The following is a 23,966-nucleotide window of genomic DNA, read 5'->3' on the forward strand; positions in this document are numbered from 1 at the left end:
CACCCAAAGAACCCTTACAGAATGATCTGAATGAAACTCTAAGCTAAAAATATTTCAAATATTCAAAGAATCAAAGCAAAGAATGTTTAAAGTAAGAATAGGCATTATGAAAAAAAGTTAAATTTGAAATACAGTCAAGTAGAAACCTTAGGTTAGTGAATTAAAAAAAAAACTCCAATAGTAGACATGATATAGCTGAAGAGAGAAATAATGAACTGGAAAAAGGTATGAAAATGCACTGGTACACAGCATGGAAGGATAAAGAAGTCAGACAAATGAGAGACTGAGAGATGTAGAGAATAAAATACGATGCTTAAATATACATCCAATAGGAGTTCTAGAAAGAGAGAATGTTGAGACTTGGGCACAGGTGATACCTGTAGCAATAATTTCTGAATTTTTCCAGAATAGAAGGAAGACATGAGTTCTGTGATTTTATATATTTATTTATTTATTTATTGGCTGTGTTGGGTCTTCGTTGCTGCATATGGGCTTTCTCTAGCTGCAGAGAGCAGGGGCTACTCTTCCTTGCAGTGCATGGGCTTCTCATTGCGGTGGCTTCTCTTGTTGTGGAGCACAGGCTTCAATAGTTGTGGCACATGGGCTTAGTTGCTCCGAGGCATGTGCGATCTTCCAGGAGCAGGGCTCAAACCTGTGTCCTCTGCACTGGCAGGCGGGTTCTTAACCACTGAGCCACCAGGGAAGTCCAGTGCTGTCATTTTAAAATATCCTCAAGTCCTAGGCAGGATAAAGAAAAGCAAGTTCACATGAGGACAGAACAGAGCAAACTGTCAAATACCAAGGATAAGGAAAAAATCTGAAAAGCCACCAGGGATAAAAAGGCAGACACTCAATAAAGGGATAACAGTGAGAGAGTCGTGTGTAGCTCATCAGTAGACCAGGTGTCAGGACGCAGTGAAGTAATAGCCTCCATCATTACATTGGTCAACTGACCCAGGTCAGACAGATGAAGGAGCAGGCAGGTAACCCAGAAAGAGAGAAGAGAAGTGAGCATTTGACAGAGAAGGGAAGACTGGGAGGATTGGTCTCTAAATGGTGTTCACATAACTAGTCAGCTATTTAGAAAAACACACTGTATGTCTACCTTATATGGTCACCATCATTAAGAGTAAGGAGTTAATTTTTAAAATAACAACAGTACAAAATGTGGTATGAGTAAGTTAAAAATGTGTTTAGCTTTGCTGATGGTCAGAGAAATGCAGATCAAAGCAATAAGCTATCCTACTCAAAGGTTTTTTAAAAGTGTTAAGGTCCAGTGCTGGGGGCAGGGTGGGGGGAACGCCTAGGTATTTTCCTAGGTTTTGGCAGGAGTGGGGTTACAAACCGATAGCATGCTTTTGGAAAGGGATTTGGAAGTATGCGTTAACAATGATCAAATGTCTATTGCCTTTGACCCCATAATGCCGCGCTGAGTCATTGACTTTAAAGAAATAATAAAAAACGGAGACAGTGATTTATGGACGAGGATGTCCGCCACCACCTCATTTATAATAACGAAATCTGAAAATAACCACGTCCTTCATCGGAGATACGTCTCCAAATAAATCATGGGAAATTATTGGTGAAACATTACGCAGTCAGTATAAACAGTTTCCTAAGAGTTTTTAATAACAGAAAATATACATGGGATAATGTGAAGTGAAAAAAAGCAGGTTCTATTACTGCACATAAAAAGCAATCACAGGGGCTTCCTAGGTGGTGCAGTGGTTGAGAATCCGCCTGCCAATGCAGGGGACACAGGTTTGATCCCTGCTCCAGGAAGATCCCACATGCCGCAGAGCAAATAAGCCCGTGTGCCACAACTATTGAGCTGCGCTTTAGAGCCCGTGAGTCACAACTATTGAGCCCATGTGCGGCAACTACTGAAGCCCACGCTCCTAGAGCCCGTGCTCTGCAACAAGAGAAGCCACGGCAATGAGGAGCCTGCGCACCACAACGAAGAGCAGCCCCCACACAATGCAACTAAAGAAAGCTTGTGCACAGCAAAAGGGAGACCCAACACAGCCAATAAAATAAATAATAAATAAAAAAATTTTTTTAAAAATTTTAAAAAAAGCGATTACAGGATCTTTTACAGAGCACACAGCTGCACAGTATTTTTGGTGGTCATCTCTGAGCAGTAAATTGTTGAAGACTTCTTTTCTCCTCTTTACACTTTTCGGCATCTTCCAAGTTTTCTACCATATGGCTGCTTTATAAGCACAGCATTCTTAAATGCATGTTTAAGGAAATCAAAGCCACTGATAGGAAGAGAATTCCCTGGACTTGAAGAATGGCTAGGAGTATTGCCTAAGACCCTGTGTCACTGGTGTCAGAAACCTTTTTCTAGGGAGAAAGGATTCCGTGTGACTTTGGGGACAGTCCTTGTGCTGGGACCCACCATTTGGTGAGAAGTTTCTAGAATAGTAAGCGCTGTTATCTGTTAGGTCTCTGCCCTTGACCTGTGCCACCTGTCACCTTCTCTCTTTCCACACAGGACTCACGCTCCGCTCAAAGAACTGCTGCCATGGCAGGAGGCGGCCAAGAGGGAGACCAATTAGTGCAAAGTAAACATTTCTCCACTAGGAAAATGGATGGAGGCCACCAGAGCTCTCCTCTGAAGGCAGAAAACACAAGGTTTCGTACACCCTGAGCAGCCGCAACCAGAGATGAAAGAGACGGGAGAACGTCCCACAGCCTCCTGGGCCGGGCGCCTGGGCAATTAGACCTCAGCATTTATTTATGGAGCTAATTTTGCATGTATTGCTTCCATTTCCGTCTGCAGATAAAAAGCAGAGATAATCAGCTTGGCGCTGGCCAGCCGCAGATGCTTCAGGAGCCCCATGCGGGGACCGTTAAAGCAGAAGGATCCCAAAGAGGCTGGTTCTGAATTAGGTCAAAGAATTCGCTCCACACAAACTGTACTAACTCCCTTCTCACTGCGACATCTTCCTGCAACAGAGCTGAGTGGGGGATATTTACAGGAGTCCCACCATTTATGGGAAGCACTTCTGAAAGGAAAAAGAAGGCCGGAGTGATGTGTCTTCCTATTAAAACCTACGGCTGCCATCGTTCGCCCTCCTTAGCCCCATCCTCTCTGCCACAGCACCAAAGCCCTCCTGAGTCTGCGCCACATTTAGATTCAGCCACCCCGCTCCTGAATGTGGCTGTCTTGGAGATCAGTAGTAGTTAATAACGAGACACCCACCTTCCCCACAGTGCTCGCAACTTCTCCAACAAAGGTGTGTCCCTTTAAAAGCATTCTTAGAACTTTCTGACACACCACTGCACAGAAGACAGGCTGCCCCATCGCTCTGGGGGACAATTGGGAGTTTGAAAATATAGGAGGATTTGTTCTCACAAAATTTCCTCACCTGTCATTGGATCTGCTATTTTTAGCATTAAGGTAAATATTAAAAAAAAAAAACAAAAAACTAAAAACCCCAAACTCATACCTTAAAAACCAGTGGGGTAGCAGCTGATGAAACAAGGAATCATAGGGGACTTCCCTGGTGGTCCAGTGGTTAAGACTTCGCCTTCCAATGCAGGGGGTGCAGGTTCCATCCCTGGTGGGGGAGCTAAGATCCTGCATGCCTCTTGGCCAAAAAAACTGAAACATGAAACAGAAGCAGTATTGTAACAAACTCAATAAAGACTTTAAAAATGGTCCACATCAAAAAAAAAAAAAAAAAAGAGGAAAAGAAAAAGAAAGAAACAAGTATAAAATAAAGTATTTTTGAGCTAATTGAAAAGAGAATGGTCTTTTTTCTGCCCTCAGAAATAACTACTGCCTCTTCAATCCTGAAATTAAAATACCAGAGAGAGAAATAGATTTACCTAACATATTTTGAGATTTAAACTTAACTTTGTTATTTTAAGAGTTTAGAAGGGTATTTTTCCTGTTCAAACTGCCATATATCAGCTTCCCCTAGAAATTTTCAGAAGTCCCCTCATACCAGTGGTATTGCATTTTTCAATGAAAACATATTTCAAGGAAGCAAGAAATGATTAGTTATTTCAAACATACTCTATTAATCAGCTCCACTGTGAGGACTTTTAATCCTGATGCAAACATGCCTCATGGGACCGACTCGCTCTCCGCTGCATCTCTCAGGGCATGGGACCAGATCCAATCACTTGAGAAAATAAATACAGTAAGTCCCCTACGAACCTTAAAAGCTGGTTTGTATGACCTCTGTTGCATTAAAAAATAAAATGAAAGGGGCTTCAAACATAGACTAGCCTTGTGATTTGAAACCGACAAGAAAAATCTAAACGTCTGAAAGAATGAACAAGGATGGTGAGCCAGTAAATGTTTAATCTCAAGTTTTCAGGGAAGCAAGTCAGTTAGCTTAGGGGATGGAGAAAGGATAACCTGCCCTTGTGTCAGTGCATTTCACCCCCAAGCCGAATAAAGCACGTACATAGGAGAAATCCTTCGTGTTTTACTTTTGCCCACTGGCCTTCCACATGCACCTGCATGTCTAGCTCATCTTCTGTATTAGCTACGTCTCTGAAAAGTTGCTAATCATTTTGTGGTGGTTATTGTCATAAACAGCATCTTTTTTTTAAGATCTTTATTGGAATATAATTGCTTTACATTCTTGTACCAGTTTTTGAGGTACACCAAAGTGAATCAGCTGTATTTATACATATATCCCCATATCCCCTCCCTCTCGCGACTCCCTCCCCCCCTCCCAGTCCTGGCCCTCTAAGGCAACTCCCATCATCAAGTTGATCTCCTTTTGTTATACAGCAACTTCCCACTAGCTATCTATTTTACAGTTGATAGTGTAAGTATGTCTATGCTAGTCTTACTTCGTCCCAGCTTCCCCTTCGCCCCCCATCCCAGCCCTGTGTCCTCAAGTCCATTCTCTACTTCTGTATCTCTACTCTTGCCTGTCACTGGGTTCATCAGTACCATTTCTTCAGATTCCATATATATGTGTTAGCATATGGTATTTGTTTTTCTCTTTCTGGCTTACTTCACTCTGTATGACAGGCTCTAGGTCTATCCACCTCATTACATGCACCTCCATTTCATTCCATTTAATGGCGGAGGAATATGCCATTGTATATGTGTGCCCCATCTTCTTTATCCAGTCATCTGTTGATGGGCATTTAGGTTGCTTCCATGTCCTGGCTATTGTAAATAGTGCTGCAATGAACATTATGGGACATGTTTCTTTTGGATTATGGTTTTCTCTGGGTATATGCCCAGAAGTGGGATTACTGGGTCATATGGTAGTTCCATTTTTAGTCTTTTAAGGAACCTCCAAACTGTTTTCCATAGTGGCTGTACCAGCTTACATTCCCACCAACAGTGCAGGAGAGTTCCCTTTTCTCCACACCCTCTCCAACATTTACTGTTTCTAGATTTTTTGATGATGCCCATTCTGACTAGTGTGAGGTGATCCCTCATTGTGGCTTTGACTTGCATTTCTCTAATGATTAGTGATGTTGAGCATCTTTTCATGTGTTTGTTGGCCATCTGTATGTCTTCTTTGGAGAAATGTCTATTTAGGTCTTCTGCCCATTTGTGGATTGGGTTATTTGCTTTTTTGGTATGAAGCTGCATGAGCTGCTTATATATTTTGGAGATTAATCCTTTGTCCGTTGCTTCATTGGCAAGTATTTTCTCCCATTCTGAGGGTTGTCTTCTTGTCTTGTTTATGGTTTCTTTTGCTGTGCAAAAGCTTTTAAGTTTCATGAAGTCCCATTTGTTTATTCTTGATTTTACTTCCATTACTCTAGGAGGTGGGTCAAAAAGGGTCTTGCTTTGATGTATGTCCTAGAGTGTTCTGCCTATGTTTTCCTCTAGGAGTTTTACAGTGTCTGGCCTTACATGTAGGTCTTTAATCCATTTGGAGTTTATTTTTGTGTATGGTGTTAGGAAGTGTTCTAATTTCATTCTTTTACATGTCGCTGTCCAATTTTCCCAGCACCACTTATTGAAGAAGCTGTCTTTTTTCCATTGTATATCCGTGCCTCCTTTGTCAAAGATAAGGTGCCCATATGTGTTTGGGCTTACTTCTGAGTTCTCTATTCTATTCCATTCATCTTCCTTTCTATTTTTGTGCCAGTACCACACTGTCTTGATCACTGTGGCCTTGTAGTATAGTTTGAAGTCAGGAAGCCTGATTCCACCAACTCCATTTTTCCTTCTCAAGATTGCTTTGGCTATTTGGGGTCTTTTGCATTTCCATATAAATCGTAAGATTTCTTGCTCTAGTTCTGTGAAAAATACCGTTGGTAATTTGATTGGGATTGCACTGAATCTGTAAATTGCTTTGGGTAGTACAGTCATTTTCAGTATGTTGATTCTTCTAATCCAGGAACATGGTATGTCCCTCCATCTGTTTGTGTCGTCTTTGATTTCTTTCATCAGTGTCTTAAAGTTTTCTGCATACAGATCTTTTGCCTCCTTAGGCAGGTTTATTCCTAGGTATTTTACTCTTTGTGTTGCAATGGTAAATGGGAGAGTTACCTTAATTTCTCTTTCTGTTCTTCCGTTGTTAGTGTATAGGAATGCAAGAGATTTCTGTGCATTCATTTTGTATCCTGCTACTTTACTATATTCATCAATTAGTGCTAGCAGTTTTCTGGTAGAGTCTTTTGGGTTTTCTATGTATAATATCATGTCATCTGCAAAGAGTGACAATTTTACCGCTTTTCCAATTTGGATTCCTTTTATTTCATTTTCTTCTCTGATTGCTGTGGCTAAAACTTCCAAAACTATGTTTGAATAGTAATGGTGAGAGTGGACACCCTTGTCTTGTTCCTGTCCTTAGAGGGAATTCTTTCAGTTTTTCCCCATTTAGAATGATGTTGGCTTTTGGTTTCTCATATATGGCTTTTCTTATGTTGAGGTAATTTCCTTCTATGTCCATTTTCTGGAGAGTTTTTATCATAAACGGATGTTGAATTTTGTCAAAAGCTTTTTCTGCATCTGTTGAGATGATCATATGTTTTTTATCCTTCAGTTTGTTGATATGATGTATCACGTTGATTGATTTGCGTATATTGAAGAATCCTTGCATCCCAGGGGTAAACCCCACTTGATCATGGTGTATGATTTTTTTAATGTGTTGTTGGATTCTGTTAGCTGGTATTTTGTTGAGGATTTTTGCATCTATATTCATCAGTGATATTGGTCTGTAATTTTCTTTTTTTTGTGACATCTTTGCCTGGTTTTGGTATCAGGGTGATCTAAAAATGATGGTATCTAAAAATTGATGAAGGAATTAAAAGAAACAGCTGCTTGAAAACTTGGTTGTGAATATTTTGTAATGAAGAGTTGCCTTGGCTGAACTCAAGCATCCTTGGGTTCTCTATTCATTTAGGGGAGGAAGAATGACCTTTGAGCCCCCGCTACCTGTCCTGGGAGATGCAGGTACTGCAGGGGTGTGGCCTGTTGAAGTCCTGTCCACCCATGGCTGTGATTCTGCAGACCAGTGGAGGGTGGTGTTGACTTTGAACAGACACTCGAGGTCCCTGATGGTGGGCTTTCCTGGAGTGCCCGGGCAGGGTCAGGCAAGCTGCTCAGCGGTGGAGGAGGCTGTCAGCATCTTCGGGGCCTGACGTCTTAACCTGCCCAGGACTGGAGCTGTTCTGGAGCCCTGAGCTCTCTTCTGAGCCCTGGACAGAAAGGCAATGGGGGAGGCTCCAACTTTAACAGACTTACAAGACACACCTTCTGAGTCAACACTTTGGTGGCATATAAGACACTTCCATCCCACACCCCAGTAAAAATTTTCCAAAAATCTAAGTCTGATGCACTTATATGGATGAAAGAGCAAGGGTCCGTGATAGGAGTGACGCCAGCCTTTGGGGGTGGGAGAGCCTCATAAATCTCAGGGCCAAGGCACAAGGCTGACCCCGGTCAGGTCCAGAGGATGAACAAAAGACCATGAGTGCTGCCGCTGATCAGCCTGGGTTTGAGCCGTCCCCCCAAGCTTCCCAATTCAAGTAAATGCTCCAGAGTTCACGGATAGCGAGAGAGCTTCGGGGGTTGACACGGCTGCCGCTGTGGGGGCTGCTCTGGCTCCTGCCTCCCTCCCACCCACCCCCGAACTCCAGCCGCTGACCGGGAGGGAGCAGGCGGGGTGGTGAAGCTCTCGGGGTGCTGCTCAGAGCAGGGCAGAGGCAGGGCAGGACTCCCCTCAGAGCAAAGGAAAGGGACCAGCACCCCCGAGCTCTCTTTGCTTCTTCCCTGGAGTGACGTAGCTAACTGTTTTATCCGCCGTCCCCTTTCCACACTGTGCTGGCGGGCGGGGGGTCCTATCAGATGTCAAAAGTGCCCCATCAGGGCATCTGCTAAGCTAAAGTCAGCCACTCTGGAGAGTTCTTGACCAATTCATTTGGAGGTAGAAGTGTGCATTCCCTGGTGGTTTTAAATCAAGAAGATGGTTTATCCGCACGTTTAAACACCAGCTGTCACCACAGTGCACCCCATGCTGGGACGACATGACCTCTTGTGTCCCAATGTTGTCACAGCCCCACTCACACGCTGTGGGTGGCATGGCCCTCCATTTTAAAGATGGCGTTGTGCCACAGCACGCTTCTTAGAAGGGGAGTCTTCGGCTTGGGCAGAGCAATGAGGTTCCCCAGCAAATCAAAGCTTCACTTATTTTTATTATTGAAAGACCTTTCTTTGTCATTTAAAACTTTAACGACATACAGTGTGCATTTAGAAGAGTACACGTAAACATTTACAAACTAAACACACCTAGGAAACCAGCCACTGGAATTACCAGCACCCAGAGGTCCCCCATGGGGCTCCATTTCAGGCATCCGTCCCCCCCAAAGCTCCACAATTAAAACTGTTAATGACACAGGTTAGTGTGGCCGTAGATTTGTTTTCATTCTTTGTATAAGTGAAATCCTGGAGCACATATACTTTTGTGTCTGGCTTCATTCACTTAGCACTGTATTTGTGGGATTTGCCACACGTCAGGGTAGGTTATTCTTTCTCGGGGCTGTGTAGTGCTCTCAATATAGACATTTAAGTAGGTACCAGACTGCGGCAATGACGAAGGCATTGACATAACTGAACCGTTTTACTGTTAATATACATACAATTGCAACCTCTAATTCCTTGTGAAAGAGCTGGTAAGCACAAGATTTCCACTGAGTTTGTATCACTGAATATGTTGGCTCCTATAAAACTTTTGGTATTCAGGTGACTCTCGTGTTTTTTACTGGTGCAAAGTGATGGCAGATGACTTGGATTGTACCTTTGTTTTCAATAGACTCTATGTGCCTTTTTTCCTTCTGTGGTTTAAACCCACGTACATTTGTCACCCGCGCGTTCCCGTGGGTCAGGAACCCAGCTTAGCTGCGTTCTCGTGGCTGGGCTGCCTCCTCGGTGGGAGGGCAGAGTCCCCTTCCCAGCTGCTCCAAGCTGCTGGTGGAATTCGGTTCTTGGCAGTGGTGGGACTGAGCCCTCAGCTCCAGGGTCAGCAGGGACATCTCTGACCATCTTGTAAAAGGGTCACCTGATTAGGTCAGTCTGTCCAGGATAATGGCCCCACCCGTTTGCAGGAGGCAGGGGTTACACAAACATGGAGGCTGTACCAGAGTTCTTCCTACTTCCTTGTTCTGTCTCCATGTGGCTCTCTGCATGGCAGTTTCAGAGTAGTCAGATTCTTACTTGGTGGCTCAGGGCACCAAAATACCATGATCTGTATTTTTGCTTTTTCAGTTGTTCTCTTTCCCTTGCAGATGCTCCAAGAGTCTCTCAAGTCTTTCTGTTTAGAGGACTTCCTTCAGCCGTTCTTTCAGAGCAGGGCTGCTGGTGGTAAATCCCTTTAGTGTTCTTTTGTCTGAGCATGTCTTTTCTCCCCCTTCATTCCTAAAGGATAATTTTGCCAGATATGGAATTTGGGGTGGACAGTTCTTTCATTTCAGCACTTGAAAAACATCATGCCCTGTCCTCCTGGCTTCCGTGAATTCTGCCCACTAACCTCGTGTCATTCAAACTCTTTTCCTAGCGTAAAGCGTCATTTCTCTCTCACTGATTTCAAGATCTTTGCTTTGTCCTTAGTTTTCTGAAGTTTGGTTGTAATGAGTTTTGGAAGGGGTTTTTTGAATTTTCTTGTCTGGGGTTTTCTCAGCTTCTTGAATCTGTAGTTTTGTGTCTTTTGCCAAATTTGGTGAATTATTCAGCCATTATGTCTTTGAATACTTTTAGGGCTCTCCTCCTTCTTCTCTCCTCTTGGGAGTTCAGGGACATACATATTAGATCTTTTGTTGTAATCCTGTAGGTCCTGAGGCTCTTTTTTTTTTTTGTCTATTTTTTCTCCATTGTTCAGACCAGAGTAGTTTCTATTGTTCTCTCTTCAAGCTCACCAGCTCTCTCCTCCTCATCTCCATTGTGCTGTTGAGTCCGTCCACTGAGGTTTTGATCTTACTATTTCAGTTGCTGTATTTTTCAAGCATCCCTTGTCTTGGATCATATCTTTATTTGATACAGGCCACACACGACTTTTAAATGGGTGTGTTTCTCGCCACGTCCTTCTAGCCCATATTGCAAAACTTACCTAAGTCAGAAATGCCTTTCAGTGATCACTGTGCACTTTTAAAGTCGCAAAACCAGACCTCCAGAAATACGGTGAATTCCGATGGGGTGGTCCACCCTGTAGAGAGGAGGGCCCCCGTATCCAGAGCTTACTCGACCCATGACTTCCATGCCGTGAACTTGGGGGGCTGCTGCTCAGACACAAGTCTTCCTGCTGCAGGGCTTGAGGTCTGCCTGGTGATCACATCAGGCATGAGGTCTTCCTCCCTATTAGGACTGGTTCTAATTGAAGGACCTTAAAGGTAGAGCAGGGGTCCTGGGAAAACCCATTTTAGGGTCTGGGTGCCTCCCCCAGCAACAAACAAGACAAACTTCCTTCCGTTGCCAGGCTCGCAACTCTTGTTGAAGCCAATGGGTCTTAAGGTAAAAATGGCTACTGCATCTTGACTTAGATGCAGAAGCTTGGATTCAAGCTCACATACCCAAATTTGAGCCAGAGTGTGATTGACCTCTAGCTGTGAATGTTTAGAGGGTCTGTAAGTCATGTGTGCCTGGGACAATCCAGGGGGCTCAGCCACCCTGGCCAGCAGTCCTGACCCCACGTCTGGGCTGCTAAGTCTGACAAGCCTGGGGTCTGCTCTCTGGGGAGGCTGAGGCCCCGGGCCCACCTGGTCTGGGCCCCACCGATGAACGTGCCGGTCCTACCCGTCCGGGCAGCTGGCAGGTGGTCCGAACAGTCCTCCGCACCTCTCTGCTGTGTCAAAGCCTGGCCACCTCTACCCCTCTATGCTCCAGCCCCTCCCTCTTCCCTTCCAGTGGGTTCAAGAGGCTGGAAGTTGACCTTGAGGGTTTCTTTGCCCGGCTCATCTGTGTTGTCTGTGTTAGGTCCTGTGATACGTTCCTAGGGCTGCCATAACTAAGTACCCCCAAACTTGGTGGTTTCAAGTGCCAGCTAACAGTTGGCACTTGCCATCTGCATCCAGGAGAATGAAGCCAGTAGCCACTGCAGTTGCTGAGCTTCAACACACCCCAGCCTCTCAGGGCAGAGATGAAGGAATGAGGTGAGCCGGAAGAAATGTATTCACTCACGGTTCTAGAGGCCAGAATTCCAAAGTCGAGGGGTCAGCAGGGCCACGCTCCCTCTGAGGCTCCAGGAGAGGCTTCCTCCTGCCTCTTCCAGCTTCTGGTGGCTACGAGTGGTCCTCGGTTTTCAGCCACATCCTTCCAGCCTCTGCCTCTGTCTTCACATGGCCTCTCCTCTCTCTGTGTCTCTCCTCTTCAGGTTCTTATGAGAACACTTGTCATTGGATTTAGGGTCCACCTGAATACTGCAGGGTGGTCTCATCTTGAAAGCCTTATCTTCATCTGCAAAGTCCGCTTTTCCAACTAAGGTCACATTCACAGGTTCCAGGGGTTAGGATGTGGGGACCCCCATCCCCCCCCCCCCCCAAGGCCCAATCACGCAGAAGAGCAGGGTCTGCTCCAACTTGACCTCCAGAACCAGAACATCAGCTCTGGGGCAGCTCCTCCCAGGACGGTCCTCTCTTCTCTGGAATTTCATGTTCGTGGTTTAGTGTGTCCCAGGCCCCTTTCAAGAACAATAGCAAAAGGCCCACAGGCAGGAACGATGGCCTGTGTCTTTCTGACAGTTGCCCCGTGTAGCAGGAAGTTTTCACCATCTCCTAAGGCTGATATGATACACTCCAATGATAAAACATTGTTTTTCTTTAAAATCATCTGGAAATCAGAACAAGAAAGTTCTCCACTTAACGCCGCCACATCTGGGTGCGAGTGATTCATGAAGAAGCAGCCTCATTCTGGTTTTCATTTCAAGCGATGTTTACAAGGACTTTAAAGCGGTTGCCTCTCCAAGGGTCCTCTTTAATATACGGCCACTTGCTTCTCACAGAGCCTGGCTTCTCCATTTAAAAGCAGAATAACGTTTTCCACAACCATATCTTGGGAAACATTGAAAGGATTAACCAAATTCCTATTTGCAAATCAATTTCAGATCCACTGGTCCGCAAGTGGAAGACGTTGTTATTTCATTTGCTAATTAAAACCATTTCCCTAACATTTTCCTTTCCTTCCTAATTTGAATAACAAAGAGACACAGAGATAGAACCACATCTGTTGACTCTTCTCAAATATTTCTGAATATGGGGTGGAGGGAAAACATGAGACACCAAGAGCGTGACGCATGGACACGGAAGAAATGTAGATGCGCTGATGGCAGGCAGACAGAGCCCAGGGAACTGACGTGTCCATTTCAGCTCTGCAGCCTCCAGTGCAGAGCTGGGCCTTGTGTGCACTCTTCCTCCTTTTGTCAGGATGGAATCAGCGTTATCTGGGCCCACGTTTCTTTTTAAATATACTTTTCCTCCCCTTCATCCTCGACTTCCACATTAACCACCCAAAAATGCCGATCACATTAGAATGTCTAAGGTTCAAACAGAGAAGGAAACAGATGGGCACGCAACAGTCCAGATTAAGTTAATCCCAGGTTAAACCCCAAGACATAGACGATCCTGCTGGATACGCTTTTCGTGAGGTTTTTCGGGGTAATTCCATGTGGCCAAAGAAACCAACGAATTCAAGGTTTTCACTTCCCATTTCAGCCGTCTGGCACCTCATACACCAGCACCCTTTCTGATGCCCTTCTTGTGTCTTGACCTCAGCCACACCTGAGTACGAATAGAAATGGCCCAGGCCTGAGGGTGCTGGTACTTTCTCTCTTCCTCATTCCCCTGCCAGGAACCACCTTTCTGGAGGCCAGGGGCTCCGAGCACACAGCCCCAGACAGAGGGTTCTTGCTTGTAACGTGTTTGCCCATGTTTGAAAGCCTGCATAAGGAACCTCCAAAAGGAGCCAGCTCTCCAGAGGGGCAGCTGTGGCTGAGGGGCGTGTGGACCAGCTCTCAGGTTCTCCCCTTTATAGGGACATCGGAGCAGATGGGGCGAGCAGGACGTTTGGGAGATGAAGTGGGTGGGATGGAGCTCAGGCTGGTCCCCAGCAGACCCTCTCCCTCCTTCAGGCGGCGGCAGGAAGTCACACCTCCCGGTACTCACCTAGCACCGGGTGAGGGAGGTGGGACCCAGGTTTGTCTGTGGCTCCATCCTTGGTTCCTGTAGACACAGCTTCTATGCATCCATTGCGACCCCTTCTTTCAGCCTCAGAGCCGATGCGTCACTGGTCACACGGAGGCCTCCTGGATACGGACACCAGTGTCATCTCTGCCATTACACTCAGTGCCGGGTGCCAGCTGCTGTGCTGGGCCCTCTACCTACAGCTTCTCATAAAGCCCTTTTCACACACAAGGAGATGTGTGAAAGATGAGGAGGAGGAGGACGATGAGGAGGAGGAGGAGGAGAAGATGCAGTTTTTACAGATGAGAGAGCTGTGGCTCACAGCAGCTCGGCAACTTGTGCTGGAAAGTTGGTATTAACCAGGGTTGGGCCAAGCCTTCCTCTCTTTCCTGTCCCGCTCATTCTTCCTTTCTCTCCTCTGCCCCAGCATCCTGGTCTCATTTAGGCTCACACATCCTCCCTCTCCCCCAGGCTATCCTAGTAACTTCCCGGCCAACACCCCTGCTTCCAGTTTCCCCAGTCAAAATCCTCCGCCCCGTCACCAGAAGCACTTCCTTCTGGAGATCTTTAAGCAGTCAAGCTCAGCGCCTCGGCCCAGCCCCCAGCCCGCCGCCGTCTGACCCCTCGCACATCCAGGCTGCTTCCCTTCAGCTCCCAACACCAACCTCCCTTCCTAAAGAGGGCATTCTACTCACTACCCCTCCGACAACTTTCCTGCCCCTTCCATCCTGCGCCTGGTCCCAAGTGAGACCCCACGCCTGTCCCGTTCTCCTGGAGGACGTTCCCGTGTGTCCTCTCCCCTTTCCATCCTGCGCACCCCCACACCCCGAGAACCAGTGCGTGCCCGCCTCTGGAGGTGCCGCCCCCAGTGCTCTGAGACACAGGGGGCTCTGGGCATCCACCCCCACCGCACTCCTGTGCTGCTTCAGGGGTCCTGTGTGATGCTCCCTTTTCTCTCCACTTAGTCTGAGCCTTGCTGAGATCAGGGTGTGTGCCCTCCTTCTGTCTCCCCATCGCCATTTCTCTGCGGGCCCTTTCACTACCTAGACCCTCCTCTCACCACGCTGCCCTCCGGGGAGCATCACAGCTCAGCCTGCTGCCCTCCAGGGTGTCCTCCCTGATGCCTGGGGACCGCTTTCTAGGATACTCATCCTTCCTTCTACCTGTCCTGGAGACTCTAAACTGTGCTTCCAGAGCCTTCTGTGCTCCCCATGTTTCCATGAGCTGGAGGGATGCGGCCCATACTGAGGGAGTCTGAGCCTCCACCCCCACATCCCACGTCCGACTGGAGCAGGAAGTCTTCTCCACTCCATTTCCTGAGCACGTACTAAGCTCTCTGGGCAGATGCCTGGTTCAGATACGGGCCCTGCCTCTTACTCTCCGCGTGGTGCTTGAGTAACCAGTACAGTGACACTGCTGCCTCCCTCTCCTCACCTGTAAACAGAGAGAGCTCAGCCCTGCCTTGCAGCGTGCGGTGAGAAAGGATGGGATCAGAGCACGGCGTGCGGAGGCCTTGTGGGAAGGACGAGCCTCGGTTCCTGCCTCCCTCCAACTCTCAGAGTTCACAGCTTCTTGCAGGTGACAGCACATCCTCGGCAAGAGTCCTGAGCGAGCTGTAGGCCAAGTCAGCGTCCTTTCCTCCTCTGGGGGAGACAGAATCAGCCACTCTCTCTGGGGCCACTTCGTGGTGCTGAAGCCTTGTGAAAGCAGAGTGACTGACCATGGGGTGCTTGCTCTGTGCCTGGTGCTGCCCAGCTGGCACGGGCACCACTCAGGAGCCCAGGCGGCCCCAGGGCCACACGCTCCATCTCTGATGATGTGGACCCCCAATGCCACGCTGGAATCGAGCGCTTCCTCCTGACCCATCTCTCCAGCTCCTGCTCGGCCACCATCTGGACCACCGTCGTCCCCAACTAGGTGTAGGTTTGTCTTCCAAAGAGGTGAACCAGAGAGGTCCTGCGTGCCCTTGGCAGCAGGGTCAGCTGGGAATCTGATGACCTGAAGTTGAGACGCCGTTGGAGAAAGAAGTACAGGGTGGGCTGGACAAGATTTGTGTGTTAACAGTGGATCGTTCTTGGCGTTTAAGGAAGCAGATTCAGACTTGAGATAACACTCACGGGCGACTTGAACCAACCACCGTGAAGAAAGATGATTGCGTCAGTCTGGGCTTGAACTGGCAATGCTGATCCATCGGAGAAGCACTCCCAAGGATGGCGGTGAAGGCGGCGAGTCAGGCTGAGGCTGGCGGGGCAGGTGCCCCCACCGGGGTGGACCCGGTCCAGGACAACCTGGGAGCATCCTGGCTCTCGTCTGCATGTTTCTTTCTTTCTTCATCATACTGTTCTATTTTTCTTGGAGATGTTCTTGACTTTTATCTTCCAAATATTCTGTTGAAATGTTTATTTCAGTAATCATGTTTTATTACTAGTTTTTTAAAATTTAATCACTCATACGTTTATTTATCTTTTGCAGTATTTTTAAATTTTTATTTTCCATTTATTTCATCTTTAAAAATCTAAACAAAATTTTATTTTTATACAATGTTTAAAGCTTACTTTCCATTTACTGTTTTTATAAAATGTTGGCTATACCCCCATGTTGCACAAGACATTAAAAAAAATGTTAAGGGCTCACTTCCATTCTCTGTTCCTTTTCAAATCATCTTGTCTTGTTTCAAAGATAAAAACATCGCCTCACTCTGAAGACAAAAGTTATTTGTTTGGCTATGATGCTTTCCTAAATTGCTTCCCTTCCTGCCAGAAGTTACGCTCTCGAGTTCACACCTGACTTGGCATTTTATGCCCTTTCTTCTCTCCACCCCACGTCTGATCTTCTACCTAAACAGCCTATATTTAAAATCTGGGTCTGAGTTTTGTATTCGACATGTAACAGTATCTAGTAAACAAGTTTTACTGTTTTATACTGGAGTTAATTGACTTATCTGCAGTCAATATGTAGCTGACCTAGGCTTAAATGGTAAGTGGAATTGAGTCAGAGCGGCTGGGAATTAATGTGGCTAATTTGGGATTAATTATACTGAGTACGATTCATGCTGTGACATGGTTCTATTCATACTAGCTAGAGTTGCATGCAAGAGCCACCACCACGTGTACCCATGTCTCAACTTTCCCCCATTCACAGCAAATCCACCTCGATGGCTCAGGTCAGACCAGCGGGGAGGCTTGGTGTCTCCCGCAAGCTCGGGAAAGGCTATGTCACCCCAGGCACCCTGTCCTGAAGCCGTGGTGAGACCACCAGTTTCAAGGCATGGGAACCGTTCTAACCCCATGACATAGGCTCGAAGGAGACACTGTGACCCAGGGAGAGAAGCAGAGGACAGAAGCTCTGCTGAGGGGACAAGGAACAGGGTGACTTGCAACTCTGGGATCCCAGTGTTTTCTTAGTCAAAAGCTCTAGAGATTGATGCAGACATATATATGTTTTTCACTCAAAATTGTGGGAGAAGTGTGGTAGTTGGGAGCCTTTGGTTCAAACTGATTCCAGCTCTTGTTGGCTTTGTGAGCTTGGGAAAGTAGCTGGATCTCTCGAGGCCTTTCAGCGAAAGGATGTGGACCAGTCCATCTGCTCTTAAATGTTATGATGCTGAGCGGTGTCTTGGGGAAGGGATGGTGTGAGAGGGGATGCGGGCAGCCTGCCCACCCTGGCCTCCGATACGCTTTCATTTCCAGGGATCCAGTGTTTCTGTCTACAAGGTATCATATTAACAACCAAGACTTCCACAAAAAAAGGCTCATTGGAACTTTAAAAAGGAAAGCAGGGAGTCACAATTTACTTCTGATCCCATCCCGCTCTGCTATCAAACTCTCTCACTGACTCTTCAAAGCAGGCTTTGAAGAGAACATTTTTTTGAACATCTTTATTTGCCCAAAATGGAAAGAATGATCTCATTTAGGCCAGAGCTGTGATTTCACTTTAGGTTCAGGGGAGGATAAACTAGCTCCTTGGTAACAAAACCCGTGAAACACACACATGTTCGCTCATGGCCAGTGCACGTTGGCAGAACTTCTGTCGTTTAATTCTACAAAAACACTTTCGGTTCCGTATTGTAGACTTTAGAAAAAGAATGTCCATCGGACGTTGTTGCAAGTCAAGGACAGTTTCGTGAGCATCTATGGGGGGCAGCGTTTGGTGCATTTTGTCAGGGATGTGGAGCACGTGTGGTACGTGAGTAAGAGGTTTTCCTCCTTTAAGGAGCATCCACCTTGTTTCAGAGATGAGACTACCTCACATCTGAGCACCAGCAGTGATGGTAATGGTCTTAATACTAACAGTAGCCAACACTGATTGGACATGAACGGTGCCCCGGTTTCTGTCCCAGGCATTTTCCTCAGAAATGCCTGGCACGCGGGACTCAGTCAACAAATGTGGATACCGTCCGCCAGACTCTGCTCGCATGTGGTGTCCTCGTAAGGGGCCAACCCTGACTTGGCAGTGACTGACAAGACCTCAGATATCATCTGGGCCCTGGAGCAGCTCCAGCACTGGGCCTGGGGCTGACTCAGCGCTCCTGTCTCAGACTCCGCGTGACTCAGCAGCCTAAAGGTGGTGGACCGCCTGCTGGGAGGCCGCGCAGCGCTGCACGGTGACCAGAGCGCACAGACCACGTGCACCTGAGCCTCCGAAAGGCCCACACAGCTCGAAAATCACTGTCCGGCGGCCACCGAAATACGTCAGGTTTTGGCAAGACCTGCCTTTCTCGCACCAAGAACCCAAGTGAGACAGGTTTTCGTGCTGAGTTCGCCTCTGTTATTTTTCTAAAGGAACTGTCAGCTCCTCCTAAAGTTAGCAAGGTTTATCTTGTCATATCCCTCCATTTCACACAGCAGACAACAGCTCTGAACGTCAAAGCTAGAGCACTACAGAGTGATATTTATTTACTTTTTAAGAACTTTTATTGAGATATCATTGACATACAATGAACTGCATATATTTAAAATGTACAATTTGATATTCTTTTCTTATTAGTAATATATATATGGCAATCCCAATCTCCCAATTCATGTCCTCAAATGAACAATAAACCAATTAGATTTCTCTGTGGCAAGAATGTCACAGCTTCCTTTACCCCAGGCCCTACAATGTCCCAGTAACTATTTCCTAAATTATTTCTCTAATGTGCCTGGAGGTTGTTATATTCAAGAGAAGGCTCTACTGCTAATATGTAAATAGTGTTGGAGGGACGTGGAGTTTCTCTGCACCCCTCGTGCCCAGCAGGACCACTGCTGACATAAATCCAGGGCATCACAGACAAACCCGACCAGATCTTTTTGGAGCAGACTTTGATAGCGAAAGAATAATTATCAATCTTAACGATGCTTCCCTACAGCACACCAAAGTCATGGTCATATTTGGTCTGAGGCCTCCCGTGGGGACCTGGCTAGAGTGACTCTTAGCAGGAAAAGGAAGCAAATATAGCAATGAAGCAAGTCCAGTGGGCGGTGGGACGCGGGCTCCCCAAGCCAGACAGCAGAAAGCACTCAGCATGGATGGAGCTGCACACACCAAGCCGCTGGGCGCCAGCGCTCTGGACTCACCCAGGTGATGAGTCCCAGAGGGATCTGCAGCAGGTTCCCATGGCTGCTGTGACAAATTACCTCATGCTCATGGGCTTAACGTAGCTCAGTTTTATCATCTCACGGTTCTAGAGGTAGGAAGTCTGAGACGGGTCTCGTGCGGCTAAATCAAGGTGTCAGAAGGGCGCGGTTCCTTCTGGAGGCTCCGGGGAGAGTCCATTTCCTTTCCTCTCCCAGCGTCTAGAGGCGCCTGTGTTCCTGGGCTCACGGTCACGTGCATCCCCCAGCCTCGGCTTCTGCTCTCCCTTTTCCCTCTCCCTGACTCAGACCACCCGCCTCCCTGTTACGAGCAGCCCCGTGATTCCACTGGACCCACCCAAGTAATGCAGGACAATTTCTCCATCACGAGGCCCTTGACTTAATCACGTCGGCAAAGTCCCTTTTGGGGTGCAAGGTAAAGTTTTCACTGGTTCTGGGGATTAGGACGTGGATGTGTTGGGGGCGTTATTCTGTTTCCATAGGAACAGAGTTCTAAGTCAGAGGGTGGTGGCGCTCCTTCTGGGAGGGGAATCATGGGAAGTAACGTTCTGTGTTAGTCCTGGGGCCCACCTGGGACCACGTGTGCAGAGGGAACAAGGTCATGAATGGAACCACCTGGCAATCTCAAGGTAGGACAAGTGAGAATGAAAATGGAACAATATCTAATGCCTACATTACGCTTCACTCTTTTGCGTTATTTTTCTTAATCATTACAGCAGCTTATTGGAGTATGTACCATTATCATCCCAATTTACAGAAAAGGAAATTGAGGCTACAAAAGGTTAAGTTACTTGCCCAAGATCACAACTCTGTGTACATGTGTCATAAGTGGTGGAGTCCAAATGCAAATCAAGGCCTGAATGCTCATTTCCCTCTTTTATGGTGAGTTTAAACATTTCAGAATCATGAAAGCAGAAGTCCTATCTAATGCACTAAGACAACAAAAGGAAATAAAAGGTATACATGGTATGGGAGAGAAGAGAGAAATCTGTCTTTGTTTGCAAATGACATGAGTGTTAATGTAGAAAATCCAAAAGAATCTGCAACAACAACAACAACAACAACAAAAACCCCTCCAGAAACCAATAAATGGTTATAACAAGGTTGCAGGATACAAGGATAATACGCAGAAATCCGTCTTTTTCCTAGACACCCCCAATGAACAGTGGAATTTGAAATTGAAGACACAATACCATCTACATATGCACCCCCAAAACATGAAATACTTATGTATGAAGCCAACAAAATACGTACAGGATCTATATGAAGAACATTACGAAACTCTGATGACAGAAATCAAAGAAGAACTAAATAAACAGATATTCCGTGTTCATAAATGGCAACACGCAATATGGTGATGTCAGTTCTTCCCAAATTGATCTACGGATTCAAAGCAATCCCAGTGAAAACCTCAGCAAGTTATCTGGTGGCTACCAACAACTGATTTTAAAGTGCACATGCAGAGACGAAAGCCCCGGACTAGCCAGCACAATGCTGAAGAAGGACCAAGGGGAGGGCTGACATCACTCAATTTCAAGTCTCGCTATAAGGCTACAGGAATCAAGACAGCGTCTCATTGGCAAAAGGATAGACAAATAGATCAGTGGAATCGGACAGAGAGACAGGTAGGCCCCATAAACACAGCTGACTGGTCTTTGATGAAGCGGGAAAGGCAGCTCAAGGGAGCAAAGACAGCCCTTTCATCACATGGTGCGGGAACAACTGGACGCCCACGTGCAGAAAGCTGAATCTAGGCACAGGCCTTATACCCCTCACGAAAATCAAAGTGGATCATAGACCTAAATGTAAAATGTAGAACTTTGAAACTCCCAGGAGATAAAATAGGAGAAGACCTCGATGACCTTGGATACGGTGATGACTTTTTAGGTACAACACCAAGAGCACAATCCATGAGAGAAAGGATCGACACGCTGGACGTCATTAAAATTAAAAACTCCTGCCCTGCAAAAGATAATGTTAAAAGAATGAGAAGACAAACCACAGACGCGGAGAAAATATTTGCAAAAGAAACATGTGATAAAGGACTATTACCCAAAATATATAAACAACTCTTAAAATTCAATGCTAAGAATACAGTTAACCTGGGAGTTCCCTGGTGGCCTAGTGGTTAGGATTCTGGGCTTTGACTGCCGTGGCCGGGGTTCAATTCCTGGTCAGAAGACTGAGATCCTGTAAGCCATGCAGCGTGGCAAAAAAAAAAAAAAAAAAGACAGTCAACCTGATTAAAAAAATGGACCAAGATCTTAACAGACACCTGGCTAAATATGTACTGATGACAAAGAAGTAGAGATGCTCCCCACAGTAGGTCATCAGGGAAGTGTAAATTGAAACAACAATTAGACACCACTGTACCCCCACTAGAAAGGCCGAAATCTGGAACCCTGACATCACCAAATGTGGCCGAGGATGTGGAGCAACAGGAACTCTCATTCACGGCTGGTGGGCTGCAGAACGGTGCAGCCACTTTGGAAGACAGTTTGTCAGTTTCTTACAAAACTAAGCTTATGCTTACCACAGGATCCAGCAAAGCGCGCTCCTTAGCATTTACTCAAAGGTTCTGAAAACTTATGTTCACATGCAAAACCTGCACACAGATGTTTAGAGCATCTTTACTCATAATTGTCAAAACGTCCTTCAGTAGGTGAATGGATAAATACACTGTGGTCCATTCAGACAACGGAATACTATTCAGTGCTAAAAAGAAATGAGCTTTCAAACAAGGAAATGACATGGAGGAAACTTAAAGGCGTATCTTTAAACAAAAGCAGCTAATCTGAGAAGACTATACATTGTATGATTCCAACTTATGTGATGCTGGAAAAAAGTAAAACTATGGAGACGATAAAAGGACCTGTGGCTGCCAGGGGGTGGGGTAGGTGTGACTAGGAGGCGCACAGAGGATCTGTAGGGCACTGAAAATACTCTGTGAAATATTATAATGATGGACACATGTCGTTATACTCTTGTCCAAACCCATAGAATGCACAACACTGAAGGTGAACCTTACGCAAAGTATGGACCTTGGGTAAGCATGATGTGTCAATGTAGGTCCATCAGTTGTAACACATGTACCGCTCTGGTGGGGACTGTGGATAATGGGGGAGGCTGTGTGTGGGGGGGGGGTTGCGGAGGGCAGGAGGTATATGGAAATTCTCTTCCTCTCAACTTTGCTGTGAACCTAAAACTGCTCTAGAAATAAAGTTAAATGGTAAAAGAATTGTGAAAGCACCCTTTCATTTTTCATCATTGCTTTCCAATGAAAAGTCCTTACTGGAAGGAGCCTTCAGGTTCAGACCCTCAGATACTGGAATGAAGCATTTTGCCTGTGATGCAAAGATCTTTCGCCCATGATTCATGATGCCAACAATTTCCTGCTGATTCTGCTACATTTAAATCAGTTTGACAATACGCATTCTCTGTTTCATGTGTTCTTCAGATCCAGTCTCTTCGCAGGACCATGCTTCATGATGTAAGCTGCAGGCAATGCAAGTCTGTAAAGTGTGATTAATGTGCCATGTGTCAGAGAAAGGATCAAAGGTTGTGTGTGTGCGTGCTCTAATGTGGTAGGATGTCCTTCCAAAAGCTCAGGGCTCTGGGGCTCTCTTCCCTGCAGAGAAGAGGAGGGGGAACACAGCTCCACTGAACAAAAGGAGAAAGAGTCAAAGGAAATTGTACATCATGTGAAATATTTTTATGGTGCAAAAAGAAAAGGAAGGTCAGAATGAAGAGAAGAAAGGAGCCTAAGGAAGAGCGTGCATTGCCACGTGCCCAGCCCTGAGCACTCCTCTCTGTTCATCCGGAAAGAAGTGAAGACGCTCCACGGCTCCTGGGTCAGTACAGGGCCCCAGCTCAGAGCCACCCTCAGCACCCAACAAGTACGGATTTCAGGATAAATCCACAAATGTGCGGGCCAGCCGTCCCACTCACTGCAGACTCTACACATGAGAGTTCTGCCTCTCTGGGCTCTGGCTTCATCGTGGCAGTGCTGAGCCAGCCTGGGCCCAGGTCCAGGAGAAGCCTGGGTCACTGGAGTCAGCACCTGGGAAGGTACCTTGAGATGGGGTGGACCAAGCAGGAAACTTCCCCAAGCCTGCTTCTAAGAGAAGCATCGTGGCCAAGGAGGGTGAGGGTCAGCGCTGAGCAGTCATTGCTCAGGGTGAGGCTGGGACCAAGCAAGAGGTCGGGGGTTGGGACAACACAGGGGCAGTGCACCAGGAAGCTTTGGCTGAGCTGACTGCCTAGGAGTAGGGCGCCTGTTTAATTTATTGTCCAAAAAGCAACACTATTGAGAGCGGACGGGAGTGCTATACTAGGAACACCGGGATGTGTGATTCACACGCCTGTGAGGTGCTAGCCCCATGTTCGTGCTATGGGGGGGAAGGGAGGGCAAGGACCGGGGCCCTCTCTGGATGTGCCTCTCTCACCTACCACACAGGCAGAGAGAGACACGATGCGTCTGTATGGGTCCTGAGTAGGACCAAGGGCGCATGAATGTGACGCACTTTATACTGTTAGATTTCACACGGGAAAGAATTCTCACTTGGAAAACTCCAGGAATCCCACCTTCGAGAGGTTACAAATTAGTTCCCCCGAAGCCTTGGAAGACTAACACAGTTATTCTGACAAAGAGACTCATGAGATGCAAGTTGGATACAAGCTCTGGTAATACATGGTGTAAAAGACAAACCAGGTGCTTCTGCAGATCACAAACAGCCATTAGCAGGTGATGCCACCATGCAGCGCGTCTTCATGTGTCTGTAACAGTGG

The 23,966-nt window shown here is 46.6% G+C and overlaps 1 long non-coding RNA gene across 1 annotated transcript; it reads right to left on the bottom strand.

Annotated features, from left to right (window-relative positions):
* Positions 1-465: 465 nt before the first annotated feature.
* Positions 466-4,136, bottom strand: LOC130859008 (uncharacterized). The gene is made up of 3 exons (XR_009055150.1): positions 4,028-4,136; positions 3,456-3,610; positions 466-738 (listed from the first exon to the last, which is right to left on the bottom strand). It is a non-coding gene; the product is annotated as an uncharacterized LOC130859008 (long non-coding RNA).
* Positions 4,137-23,966: the final 19,830 nt, after the last annotated feature.

Source organism: Hippopotamus amphibius, chromosome 8 (genome assembly GCF_030028045.1).
Source record: "Hippopotamus amphibius kiboko isolate mHipAmp2 chromosome 8, mHipAmp2.hap2, whole genome shotgun sequence".
Taxonomy (NCBI): Eukaryota; Metazoa; Chordata; class Mammalia; order Artiodactyla; family Hippopotamidae; genus Hippopotamus; species Hippopotamus amphibius.